This window comes from Mustela lutreola, chromosome 2 (assembly GCF_030435805.1).
Source record: "Mustela lutreola isolate mMusLut2 chromosome 2, mMusLut2.pri, whole genome shotgun sequence".
Classification (NCBI taxonomy): domain Eukaryota; kingdom Metazoa; phylum Chordata; class Mammalia; order Carnivora; family Mustelidae; genus Mustela; species Mustela lutreola.
The window spans coordinates 42,023,177-42,037,326 of NC_081291.1; the positions used below are offsets into that span (position 1 = coordinate 42,023,177).

General features: G+C 40.0%; 1 protein-coding gene and 1 long non-coding RNA gene across 2 annotated transcripts in view; one reads left to right on the plus strand and one right to left on the minus strand.

Annotated features, from left to right (window-relative positions):
- CNTN3 (contactin 3) overlaps nt 1-14,150 on the minus strand; it is a 338,196-nt gene that overhangs the window by 262,455 nt on the left and 61,591 nt on the right. The gene's annotated exons all lie outside the window — the stretch shown is intronic.
- On the plus strand, nt 7,140-8,455 carry LOC131824140 (uncharacterized). Its single transcript, XR_009350763.1, has 3 exons — nt 7,140-7,272; nt 7,467-7,564; nt 8,253-8,455. It is a non-coding gene; the product is annotated as an uncharacterized LOC131824140 (long non-coding RNA).

The window sequence follows — 14,150 nt, forward strand, 5'->3', positions numbered from 1 at the left end:
AAAAAAAAAGTCAACACTTGTACTGTGACCATCCCCATTTTACAGATGAGGTTACTAAGATAGATAAAGGTTAATTAACATGTCCAATTTCAGATAAATGACCCTGCCTACGTCTGCATTTCTAAACTAATCCCTAGTTGTTATGTTGCCTAATCTGTAATTGGTTTACCCTAAAACATGAGTAGAATGTGGTTCTTGGAAGCTTTAGCAATCTGACCTAAAGTGAGCTAGGCATAAATACCAGGTGATGTGTTTAGGATGTAAGACAGTGGCCCTCAACTGGAGTGATTATGCCCCTCAATGGACATTTGCTGAGGTCTGAGGAAGTTTTTGGTTTTCGTAACTGGGGATGGAAAGTCTATGGATACACTATTGGCATCTAGAGGGTAGGGGCCAAGGAGAGGAGTCACTAAACAGTCTATAATATATAAAACAGTCCCCCATAACCAAGAATTATCCACCCACAAATATGAACTGTGTCAACATAAAAAAACCAACTCAAGAGCAGTTTGGTATCAGAAGACCCCCCAAAACCAGCTTCTGTCAGCCTAGCTACTTACTGTTCATATCTTTACAGAAGAAAGTCCACATGTCAACCTTTGTGTGTCCTGCTCTCAGACAACCAGGAGCCTCAGCTGAAAACACAGCAGAGACTACGGTGGCCTACTTTGTAAAAATAACTTTTTGAAAAATTCTCATCACATATAAAGTAAACAAAATAGGGTAATGAATTCCCATATACTCATGATTCAACTTCAACAAATACCAGTACTCTGACCTTCTTGTTCTGTCTATAGCTCCACTCACCCCGCCCCCATTTGATTATTATTGTTTAGTTACTTTAGGTATAATTGGCATACAAAAGAACAGCTGCAGTTTTAATACAGAATTTTAAATAATTATTTTTATTGTAAAGTAAAGCAAAGATCTTTCCATTGTAAGGTAACATATGAATCCAAAGAAAAATGTATGGCTCCATGAACCATTATTAGGAAATGATGATTTTGTACCGTGGCCCCATTTTAACAAGTGTCTCGTCTCACTGGCTCTATCAGGAATGGCTTGCCTGATACCTAGCTTCTAAGTCAGTGTTCCCCAAACTTCAAGTTATGGTTCACTTGGGAGAGTATACATTGATTTTTTTTTGTTTTTTTTTTTTTTTTTTTTTGTGTGTGTGTGTGTGTGTGTGTGTGTTTGGAGACTAATGAAAGAAGAGAAAATAATGATCACATGTACTGAATTTAGTAAGGGTTAGTACTGTTTTGCACAAGGATACTATGGAAATACAATGTTTTAAGTAGTGAGGCCTGAAATAACCATTATTTCTTACTATGAATGGGGGTTCAGAATAGCTTAAAATCATGAGAGGCCGAAGGAACTGTGGTTCAATAGGGACGATATGTGTATATTCTATGTGTGCACGTGTATATAAATATGTGGCATAAACATATATGTATGTGTGTACACATACACACACATACCAGGTTCTATAACCATAGGCAAGTAACTTGTTATTTAAACCTCTTTTGCTCTCAAATTCTGCATCTGTAAAATTGGGGCAGTAAAGATGTACATAATCCGTTTATTATAAGGATTAAGTAAGTTTGTGATTATATGCTGAGCCAACTCCTTGGTATTCAAGACGTAACAGTTGCTGCTATTATTTCAAAGAAATTAAACATAAGTGACAACTTGACCAGAGAGAAATCAAAGACTTGAAGTACTAACTCAAACATAGGTCTCTAACTCATTTTAAGGGATATTAATTGCTTACATCTTTTTAAAAGGTACTTGTTCTGTTTAACTGTGTTTTTTAAAGTTGCTTTATCACAATGAAAGGAGTGATTCTGACACCTTTTAGAAATGCTAATCGTGGCTATGAATAGTTATCTGCTTAGAATTCACACCTATTAGGGGCTGCATCTAGGTGTATAAAACATCCACACTATCAACACAGAAGTGTAAATCTAAATTGAGGCAAACTGTGATAGCAGCTTGGATTTATACCCACAGCAATTTCAGCTGAGGACATGGGAAGGAAAAGTACCCCTGGGTCCCTCCCCCACCACAACAAGCCTCTATTTTTTTCACACAAATAAATAATGGTTCTGATGAAGCCCATACTCCACAAGGGTGATAGGGGGTGAAAGGAATCCTTCAACTAACTGCCCATATGGAATAATCTGGAACGTACATAAGGACGGGTGGAGATGAGCACAGGAGCGTGTGTGCCCATCTACCTCAGCCTTGAGGGCAGTCCACATGGTGCGATGTGAGCCCAGGGCTGCCAGACTCTCTGATTTTTTTGGAAGATGCCGGACCTACAGAGTTTTATAGAAGTTCCATTTCAAACTAATAAAAATACAACTTCAAAACAATGGTGTTGACCAAACAAAATATGTCTGCCATTCAGATGCAATCTCAAAATCTCTGACCAAAATGCACTTTTCTGCTTAAAAATTTTGAAAAGCATAATTGATCACTTTCCTGCTCCTGAGGAAATATAACACACTGCATATTAGGAACACTTCAGTATTTTTTCTAATCATAAATACAATTCCCCAGGCTCCTGGGTGGCTCAGTGGGTTAAGCCTCTGCCTTCAGCTCAGGTCAGGTCATGGTCTCATGGTCCTGGGATCGAGCCTGCTTCCCCCCCCCTCTCTCTCTGCCTGCCTCTCTGCCTACTGGTGCTCTCTCTCTCTCTCTCTCTCTCTGTCAAATAAATAAATAAATAAAATCTTTCTTAAAAAAATAAAATACAATTTCCTTATTGTACACTCGAAACTAATATAACATTGTATATGAACTAATTGGAATTAAAATAAACACTTAAAAAAATAAAACATAAATTTCTTTTGAAAAAAATTTGTTTTGGGGCACCTGGGTGGCTCAGTCAACAGCTCAGGTCATGATCTCAGGGTCAAGAGATCGAGTCCCATGTCGGGCTCCACAATGAGCATGAAACCTGCTTGAGATTCTCTCTCTCCCTCTGCCCCACCCCCTCACTGCTTACATGCTGGCTCGCTCGCTCTCTCTCTCTCTCTAAAATAAATACATAAATAATTGATTGACTGAAGGATTATTTATTTTATTTTTTCACTGGGCGAAGTATGACCATGAAAGAGGATGCATCCTTCCCATGTGTCAAAGGAGAAAATATCTATTATGCAGAAAGTATTCCACTGTATTCAATGAAATGGTTCTCATCCACCCACTAATGAGCTGATGTCCAAGAACCAAAATTTTGCAACCAAGGATCAGAGGGCAGCAAAGACGGTGCCCACACGGGAGATACCTCATTCTATGTACACAGGCTGCCTCATGTCGCAAGGGGCCTCTCCTCTCACCCCCAGCGTGCCACACGGGTATCAGCATTTTCTGTGCTTCCCCCGTGTGAAATATTAGGAAGGCATTTGTTAACTGTTGGCAGGAAAAATTTGAAGACCTGGATGTAGACCATGAGGTGCAACTAAAAGTCAACACGTTTCAGTTCACACGACAGTAATCTATGTGCTTTCATTTCCCCGCACAGACAGACTTAGGGAGTGGAACTGAATTTACCAAAAAAGCTACAGACAGATTTACAGGTAAAGGCCCAACATTGAATACTAGCACTGCTTCTTCTGCAGCCAGAATCCTGCCTGAAAACATTTATGACAAATATGCTAATAATGGATGCTGTGGTTTCTGGTTGGCTTTAAGCGCAGATTCTGCTTCCTTCTGGCTTCTCCAGACCCTCCAGCTAAAGGACCACTATGTGAATATTTGAGCTTCTATTTCATTTTGTAGGACCAGAGAAAGTTCCTTCACCAGGGCTTCACATTCCAGAATAACAAGTGATACTTCCCACAAATACATACTTGAATTTTCCTCGTATACTCAAAATACGAGGACATTAAAGAACCAGGCAGACAGGAGAAGTTAGCGGAGAGTGCCTGGTGGGAAGGGCATGGAGCTGCCCACGGCCCATCCAGTGAAAAGGGTCAGCTGGTTCTCCCTTCCAGACAGTAGCCATTAACCTTTTTGTTCTCAGGTTGGCAACTCCTTTTCCTTTTTAAACACAGAATGGCCCTAACTAAACTTGCCTTAGACAAGATGTGGCCTGCAGGCTGGCAGTTTGAGGTTTCTGAATGCAGTTACAGGTGAGGAACAACAGAACAACAACAATAATCAAAAAACCCCTTTTTCAAATAAAGATAAGCTCTCCCGTGCTCACTTTCTGCTGGGCCGTTTCCGTGCGCATCCCCACTGTCTGCCCAAGAGCCTGTCACGGGGCTTGGCTCACAGCAGACGCTCTCAACAATATTTGCTGAATTAATGAACAGCACACTTAGGGAAGTAGTTGCCACACTTGGCTCCGTATCAGACCATCTGGGGGAGCTTTGCAAAAACGCTGATCCCCCAATCCCACTGCATCATAATTTCCAGGCACCAGGCCCAGAACTGTTGTTGTTGTCTTGTTGTTGTTGTTTTAAACTTTCCAGAGTAATTCTGCTGCAGGGTCACTGATGCGTTCCCAAGCACTGGCTAGGACACAGTGAGCTTCCAAGTTCCAGCTCTAGGTGTCAGTAACAAGTCCGCAAGATGTCGTCACCTCTGGGGATGTTATAAAATTTTTAATGTGGGTTTAGTTTCCCTGCATCTCCTCCTTCTGTGATTCCTTATTCACAGGGAAAGAGGAGGCAGAATGTAAAGTTCCAAGTTGTTCCCCCAATGCATGGGATGTTTCCCTAAAACCACTGAGAAGATTCATTAAAAGCTTCAGCTAGAAACACATTTAGAGAGAAAGAAGAATTTCCTTCAAAAAAAAAAAAAAAAACATGTTTCCCAGCTAGGGAGACATGGGTGTCTGGAAGTCCACAGAGAAGCAGCACAGCTGAAGAGAAGAGCCGTTCCTCAGCGTTTCCCAGAAAGGTGGACTCGGGAAAGATTCCAAGATGGAAGCAGGGACAAGAGCCTGACAGGAAGGGACACATTGAGACAACCTGGAAGAAGGTGCCTTCTACGCAGCCCACCCTGCCAAGTATTCTCATTATCACCCACTTCACACTACACTGGCTCCATGAAGACTGGGAAATGTAACACGACACCTGGGGAGGAGGAATGGGTGTCTGCCACTTCAAACAAACAAACTAACTAACTAACTAACTAAAACTGAATTACAAAACTATAGGAGGCGGGTTTTCATGCACCCTAAGAGCTGGTGGGTTACAATTCTAACCTCTAATACCCGCTACAGCAAGGCTTTTTATACAAACTTGGGGTGATCCTGAGTTGAAAGGATTTTGTGCAGATTAATTAGTAACTGTCCGCGAAACGCTTTGGTGGGTGCAATAAGGATTCGCTTTATTTTGGTTACATAATCCACTCATTTTACAGTTTGAAAGCAGAGTGATTAAAGTTTGATCACAAGCTAAGAAAGCCAAGAACGCTGAGCTTCACTTAAAATTCTCTCCCCGTGTATTCCTCCTGAGCCCAATTACTTCCAGGGTCAGACATCTATCATTTTATGTAGCAAAACTGGTGCTTGGAAACATGAGAGATACATTCTGATTTATCATAATAAAAATATTCCTGTTTAATGTTCATTTTGGAGACAATCTAGGTTATTGGAGCATGCATATTTGAATAATGTTTATTATCATGTGGGCATTCTGAAGACTGAAGTGTTTTTATAATATAAAGGAGGTGTGGACATTCATGTCCTTGGTAGGTGGTATGTATTTTTTGTGCAATGCTCTTCCCTGAGGCAGCAATGGAGGAAAGAAATCAAAAACAAAGCTGCTGGCTCTATGGGGACTAGTAACTTAAAGTCTGGAAATTGCTGAAGATTTGCAGCCACAACCCAAGCCCTCTCCTCACCAGAGTCTAGGCTGATACTGAGTTCAGGTACACACTGCCTAGCTATGACCATTATGCACAGCTCTGCCCATTCTGATCGGGCAGTATCATGCCCCTTCCTAAATATTCTGAATATCACCTTTGCTACCTTTCAAAAAGTGGTTTAGTGGGCTTTTCATATTGTACAGGACTGTATAAATGGTCTTTCTCCAATATTTTAAAAAGAAAGCCCCACTATGATATTTTCCTCTCGGCACACAGACCTGACATAAGCGAGTACATACCTCACCCAGGATGGAAGATAAGAATGAGATTCAACTATTTCAAGTGCCTTTTTGGGGCAAGAGTGTCACTTTGAAATTTCAGGATTCGATTTATTGTAGTTAGTGCCAAATACTGGTGCTAAAAATGTTTCTCTTAAAGTACTAAAAGGCAAATGCTGATAGTAATTCCTGTCTTTTATTGACTATCATGTGCTTGGCACGGAGTTCATTTAATCCTCCCAAGGGCCCTATGAGGGGAGTGCTAAGACTCTGGCCACCTAGAGAGAAGCAAAGGAAGGCTTAGAGAAGGGAAGTAAGCTGCCCACTTTCACCCAGCTTACGAAGAGTGGTCTAGAGTCTACACCAATGCAGTCCTGGGACTCAGGCTGCTTTATTTCCACCGCCCGTAACATCCATGGGCTCCCTTCACCAGTTTAAAACATCCAATCCTTCTGAGATGGAACAAAAAAATAACAGTTTAATACAGTATCATCTAGGCAGTCCTTACACAGATATTTCTACTGTGGAGCTCTGATGCTGCTTTTTTGTTAGGTACCAGTTATCATTTCTTCTTGTTTGTACAACTGAGTTCATGGACACGTTTGTATCATCCTTGTTCTTTTGAGCCTCTGAGCAGGAGACAGAGTGGACAGGTGAAGAACTAAGACTGCAAGCAAGTAGGATTAAAAATAATACATTGGTACAACGAAAAGGTCTTTCCTGTCGTCTAAACATAAAGGCCTTATTTCCCATGTCCACACTGTATCTGTTCAGAAAATAGGCGCCATTGGCTAAGAGGGGATGGCACGACCTGGCAGAGAGCCTTCCAGATCAGCACACACAAAATCCAGACCTACATGACCTGTCAGGCAGCATGTTCTATTAGGGAGGCTGGGCTTCTTCAAGGTTACCTCTCCAGGGGACAATGCTTCTAAGAACTCGGAAAGTGCAGAGTTAGCAAAACACTTCCCTCTTCCAGGCCTGGCAGCCATCCACGTTCACAGAAGCATACACTTGAAATAAAAAGCCAGCCGCTCCACAGACGCCGGGATTCCTCTATGGCTTCTACTTCTGTTTATACATTTTCCCAAGATTTTCAAAGATTTTTCTCATCTGTCTTTCAGCAGAAAGGAGTGGGGGAACGTGGAAACGTGTGAACAGACACAGAGTAAGAAACAGCTTCAGATTCTCAAGTTTGGGGGCTTTCCTCATGTCCTGCTTAACAGTTAATAGTTCTCTTTCCACCATAGGAGTTTCTGTGAACACTGACTCGGTTATAAATGATGCATTGGTCTGACTTTGGCTCTCAGCATGTTTCCTGTACTGCTCTTTTCCTTATGTGTGCCCTGTTTCTCCAAGCAGATGGTCAATGAAGTCAGATGAACATTTATTATATGCCGCTCTCCATACAAAGTGCTTTATGTGGATTCCATCTACTCACCTTCCCGTGGACAGATAAGGTAAGCGCCGACTCTTACATCGGGGAATCTGACTTTTGAGTTTTGACGAATCTGAGTTTGGGAGATGAAGCCATTGGCACATGGCTCTCATGTGCCACAGCCGGCAAAGAGCTCAATGGCTCCACCTCCCCCTCCTTATACACCACTTCCTGTTAAAGACTTTCTGCTGCTTCCCTCTACCCAAACGACATCATTAGTCCCACGTTAACCGGTATGCAAAGGGTAAACCATATGGCCAAGTAGTATCCCTGAATCAAACAATATTCATCAAGTGATCATCTATTTTATGTGCGTACATATACATACACACTCACATATATACGCACATACATGTCTATATACATGCACCTATGAAGGTGGTATGTTCTATTTATATGTTTGTAATCATACTATACAGATTATTCTTTATTTTTCCACTTAGAATATTTCAAACTTTTGGTTTTAATAACACAAATCCATTGTGTAAAATAGAACAAGCCCAAAAAAAGAATAATTAAACACTACCAAAAATGTCACAATATAGATAAAATCATGGGCAGAAATTGAGAAGTTAGCCTATCAAGTGTTGCTGAGTCGGTGAAACAAAAAGAACTTTTATATACTTTGTTGAAATATAGGTTCAGATTAACTGCTTTGGACAAAAATGTGTATCATTTGGTAAATGAAGGCACTGACCTTTGTCGCCTAGGTACCCACAGTGGAAAACCTCCTGCACCTGTACACCATTCAACATGTCCAACAATAAACCTAGTAGCATGACAGGTAACAGCAAAACAGAAAACAAACCGGGAGCCTGGGTGGCTCAGTGGGTTAAGCCTCTGTCTTCGGTTTACGTCATGATCTCAGAGTCCTGGGATGAGCCCCGCATAGGGCTCTCTGTTCAGCAGGGGGCCTGCTTCTTGCCCCCACCCCGGGCACCCCTGCCTGCCTCTCTGCCTGTCTCTGTCAAATAAACAAAATCTTAAAAAAACAAAAACAGAAAACAAACCAATGTCCTTCAACGAGTGTGTATTCAGTCAATGGAATATTACAAAACAGAAAGGACTAACAGAAGTACAGTTTTACATATACACATAACTGAATCTCAAAATACATCAAATGAAAACACAAACTGCGGAAGAAAAGAAGATAATACCATTTACATGAAATCCAAAAAAAAAAAAAATAAATAAATAAAACTTAAGAGTTGTACAGAGTTACTTGAACACTTATCAACACACACACACACACAAAAAGCAGGAAAATGATAAATGTACAATTCAAATGGTACCAACCCCTACAATAAGGACTAGGATAGGAATAGAGAAAAAACATAAAATAGCCTTCAAAGACACTGATAATATTCTATTTCACAAGCTGTGTAGGGGGCTCATGAACATTCATTCTACTGTCCTTTATAAATTACGGATGGCAATGTGGATTCTTTGTATGCATGAAATGTTCCACTATAAAAGCAAATGTTAGATTTTTTAAAATCTTACTTATTTATTTATTTATCAGAGAGAGAGAGAGAGAGAGAGTGAGCACACAAGCAGGGGGAGCAGGAGAAGGAGGAGCAGGATCGTTGCTGAGCACAGACCCCAATAGGGAGCTCAAGACCAAGACCCTGGGATCCTGTCCTCAACTGAAAGCCGACACCCAACAGAATGACTACCCAGGCACCCCGAGACTGTTTTTCTTTTCCTAAACTCTATAAAGCTGGAGACTAGAACAAAGAGTTCACGTAAAATATGATGTCATGTTGGTTTCGCTACATGTCAACTCTCATCACTTGGCTGTAGCTTTCCATACAACTATATGAAAAAGGATGCTCAGATCAAATCTGAGTTCTGCAGAGAGCAGTCCCGTGCCTGCCTGCCAGTGTCCACTGTGGGTGCAAGAAGACAGTGCTTCAGGGCCATGGGTTTCACCACTGTTGGTGCGGGACGCATGCTGGTGCATTCGGCTAGAACTGTGGTATCTTCCAGTCTCCTTTGAGACAAGGAAGGACTCAGACACTAAAACATGAATTTCATCCTATAAAATGAGAAACAGCCAAAGCTTTGGAAAAGATATGTATTTAAACAATTCGTGATTTAGAAAAATTAAGCTAATGGCCACTGGAAAAATTGAAAGAAGGTAAATCAAGCGATTAAAATAGTGGATGGTGGGGCCCCTGGGTGACTCAGTTGTTTAAACATCTGCTTTCAGCTCGGGTCATGATCCCAGTCCTGGAATTGAGTCCTACACTGGCCTCCTTGCTCACTGGGGAGCCTGCTTCTTCTCTGCCCCTCCAGCAACTTGTGTGGTCTCCCCCACTTTCCCCTCAATACATAAATAAAATTAAAAAATAAAATAAAATCAAGTAGTAGATTACTACTGGGGAGATTTTTCAAAACCCATACGTTTTTGCTCTGTCCAAGCAAAATCTGAGGCTTGGCAATGTATGTATTTTATGAATGTATGTATGAAAAGAGTTCATTTGAAAAAGGCAGAGAGGGAGGCAGAGAGAGCAGGGGAAGCAGGCTTCCCACTGAGCAAAGAGCCTGATGGGGGGCTCAATCCCAGGACCCTGAGATCATGACCCGAGCCAAAGGCAGATACTTAACCCACTGAGCCACCCAGGCGCCCCTGAGAAAGTTCTTAATGCAATTCTGTTCCACATAACTATTTGAGAATCACTAAGTGAGTTATTAACTACTCAGCTAAAATGTACTAAGTAGTATAACACGATGAGTCAGAAACAATGAATATCATCAGACATGACTCAGCAATGATCACAGGGTCTTGAATATAGCTAATGGCATAAATTATCAGACAAACTGCTTCAATATTGTTTAAAAGATTCACTAATTTTGATCCTATTTATTCTTTTCTACTTTAACTGAAAAGGCTCTGTTATGACTTCATATTTTCTTCATAATAAACAGAACTGATTAATAAATTTTCAGGTTTTTTTCTTTTAAAAAATTAAGAATGGCTGATTCCCAAATTTACCTAACAGTTAAAAAAACTGTGTTAAATTTCAAAATATTCAACAGGCAGAAAGTAAATGAAATGTGTGAAACACTGAGACATGAGTAATCAAGATAAAAGAGATTGTAAAAATATGCAGGCATTTAAGAGAACAATATGACCAGAAAAAAATAAGGCTAAAAACTAGCATATACTTTATTACTTAGGAATGATAATCTCTGGTGGTATCAGATCTTCTGTTACCACTTCACAAATGATGTCGCCAAGCTAAGGCTGTTGGATTTAATGCTCCAGGTAACGTGCTGCTTATGAAACTTATCATAGGTTTTCTACAAAAAAAAAGGGTTAAAGCGAAAATACCCTGAGATTCAATATGGAGAAAGATAAATATATGCATTCATAAGAAACATGAATATAAGCTAAAATATTTTCCAAATAAAATGATACAAACTAATTAAGTAGAATATTATAGGAAGTACCATAATTATACCTTCAATATTGTTTTCAAAATTTACCTAGAAGATATTTAGATTTTATATACAGATATTAATTTATGTCCCTCCCCCAAGAAAAACCTAAGGTGCACTTTGATCACAGGAACTGCACAAACACAAGCATTACATAATCAAACCTGTAAGTAAGTTCCCCATGATTAACTTCATGATGACCTCACAGCCCCCCATTTCATACTGAGGTCACAGAAATGCCAAAGCTGGGTAGAAAAACAGAGACAGTATAGGAAGAGGAAAGGAAACTGGACAGATCAGTGATTTTGTAACCATCTAACAAAGTCGTTAAATTCAGAGTTTTTCCAGTGGAGGGGTGTCTGGGTGGCTCAGTGAGTTAAGCAACTGATTTTAGCTCAGGTCATGATCTCAGGGTCCTGGGATCTAGCCCTGCATCTCGCATCTTGGGGTTCCTGCTCAGCAGCACATCTGCTTGTCCCTCTGTCCCTCTCCCTGCTTGTTCTGTCTCTCTCTGATAGGTGAATAAAACCTTTAAAAAAAAAAAAAAGTTTTTCCAGTGGAAATGAAGGTCAAGTACAAAGACTGCTAAAAGAACACAGAAAAAAAAATTACTACTTCTTTGCAAGTGATTTTTAATCATATTTGACTGACAAGTTCGGGTTAAACTTTCAATTTGCAATGGTGGAATTTGTAGAGTCATTGAGGATAAATTAATCAGAAACTCCAGGAATGCAAGAGTCAGAAAGAACACAGACTGATTTTTCTATATTGATCAGAGACCACAGGCAGAAAATAAATTGGGAAAAGTGACATGAGAGGTCAAGCTGGCACTGAAAGGGGAAAGGCATTATTAGAATTTCTTCTCAATAAATTATGATATGAATTCACAACCTTATGATATAATAATATATATTGAATAGCTCAAGAATATTACATATCTGACTTTGAGAAACTTTAAAGTTTAAAGGAGCCTTTATTCATTCTCAGATTGTATTGTCAAACTCTTCACTGAACATACATAAAAATGTTCTGCTTTTAAGTAGTATTTACAATACAGTTTTATGAGCACTCAAAATTATTTAATGATGCAAAGATATCTTCTTTTTATCCAAGCATTGTTATTTACCAGTACGTAAACTTTCTAAGGTTTACAATACTGAATACAGACCATCTCCTTCCCTAAAATAAAGACCGTAAGAATGCTTCCAGAAAGACAAGGCATTAACTCTCTCCTTCAGAATCCTTTGAGCTCCTTATTTAAAAAGCCAATTATAGAGCCCCTTCCTCCCTGGGATTAATTGAATGAGAACATCAGTGTGAGATCAAGGAATCTACATTTTTAAGAGATTGCCTAGATGATTCTCTGGTACAGTGAAGTTGAGAAGTAATGGAAAAATCTTTTTAAAAACAATTCTGAGGCAGAGAACAAAAAAAACCTTCAAAAAACTGACGTCAGTATTGCAAAACAACATGTACAATATAACGAAAGTTCCAGCAGGCAGGTGTAGGGATGTGTGTCCTGCAGGGCTACTGTTTCAATACCCGCTAGTTAATTCACAGCAATGAGCCACTATTATCCCCACCTGACATTAGAATGTCTACAATTTGCTTTAAATTTTTCAAAATAGAAAACTATCCTTATAATTTCTCTAATCTCTGATGGGATGACTATTTAGGATCTTCAATCCTGTTAAAATAATTTTCTGAATGAAGATATGTATGCTGAGTGACCGCTCCCATACTCAACCTCTAGGGCTTTGTGAAAATTATCCTTTTGGAATCCTCACTACTCTCCTTAGTATTTTAATAACTCTAAATCTATTTGGTATCAGTTTTACCAGGTTCAAATTCCACCATGTCTGAAGTGTTCATAAAATCCATCTGTCTCTTCACAAGCATTAATGTAAGCATTTTAGTTATACATTTTCAGATCTAGTAGCTACCTTAATTTAGACTCTAAATTCATTAAGATCAAAGGTCCTCAGGTCAAGGCCTGTAAGTTCATTAAGCTCAAGGCAATTAAAGTCACAGCCTTTTATTTAAATTGTAGTACAAGAACAAGTGCTTGATCTTTTTTCCCAATAAAATACAGGGTTTTTTAAAGATTTTATTTATTTATTTGGCACAATGGGGGGAAGCAGAAGCAGGGGGAGTAGCAGGCAGAGGAAGAAGCAGGCTCCCCACTAAGTAAAGAGCACCATGTAGGACTCGATCCCTGCACCCTGGGATCATGACCTGAGCTGAAGGCAGACAATTAATCAATTAAGCAACCCAGGCATCCCAGAACATACAGAATCTTTAAATACGAAACTCACTTTCTTAGGGATACTCTGGTATTCTGTGATAAGAAGCAAATGATATTAATTCGTTGAGCTGTTACTAAAAAATACTTTGATAATATTTTTTAAATGTGACCATTTAGATCACATCGATACAGCTGTCTTGATTATAGCAGCCTTTATGTTGTGTACCGTCCTCAGGCGATAAAAGGCAAAGTTGAGAACTGGGTCTAATCTCTAGTATCAATCACTCAACTACATCATCTCTTAATAACTCTTTATTTATTTTCATTTTTCTAAAGTAGGCTCCACACCTGGCACGAAGCCCAAGACAATCCTTGCATTCACGACCCTGAGATCAAGACCTGAGCTAAGATCAAGAGATGCTTAGCCAAGGAGAGCTACCCAGGTGCTTCTCCTAGTAACTTTTTAAAGTTCTTGATCTGGGGCGACTGGGTTGCTCAGTGGGCTAAGCCTCTGCCTTTGGCTCAGGTCATCATCTCAGGGTACTGGACTCGATCCCCACATCTGGCTTTCTCCTCAGCAGGGCGCCTGCTTCCCACCCATGCCCCCACCTGCCTCTCTGCATGCTTGTGATCTCTCTTTCTGCCAAATAAATAAATAATATATTTAAAAATAATAATAATAAAAAATAAAGTTCTCAATCTGGGGTAATGCATAGATGGCTCAGTCAGTTAAGCATCTGACTCCTGATTCCCACTCAGGTCATGATCTCAGGGTTGGGATATCTAGCCCTATGTTGGGCTCTGCACTGGGCATGGAGCCTAAGATTTTCTCTCTCCCTCTCCCTCTGCCTCCCTGCCCCCACCAATAGAAAAATAGAAGTTCTTGATTTGGTTTCATTTCTTGAAACTTAGAACATTC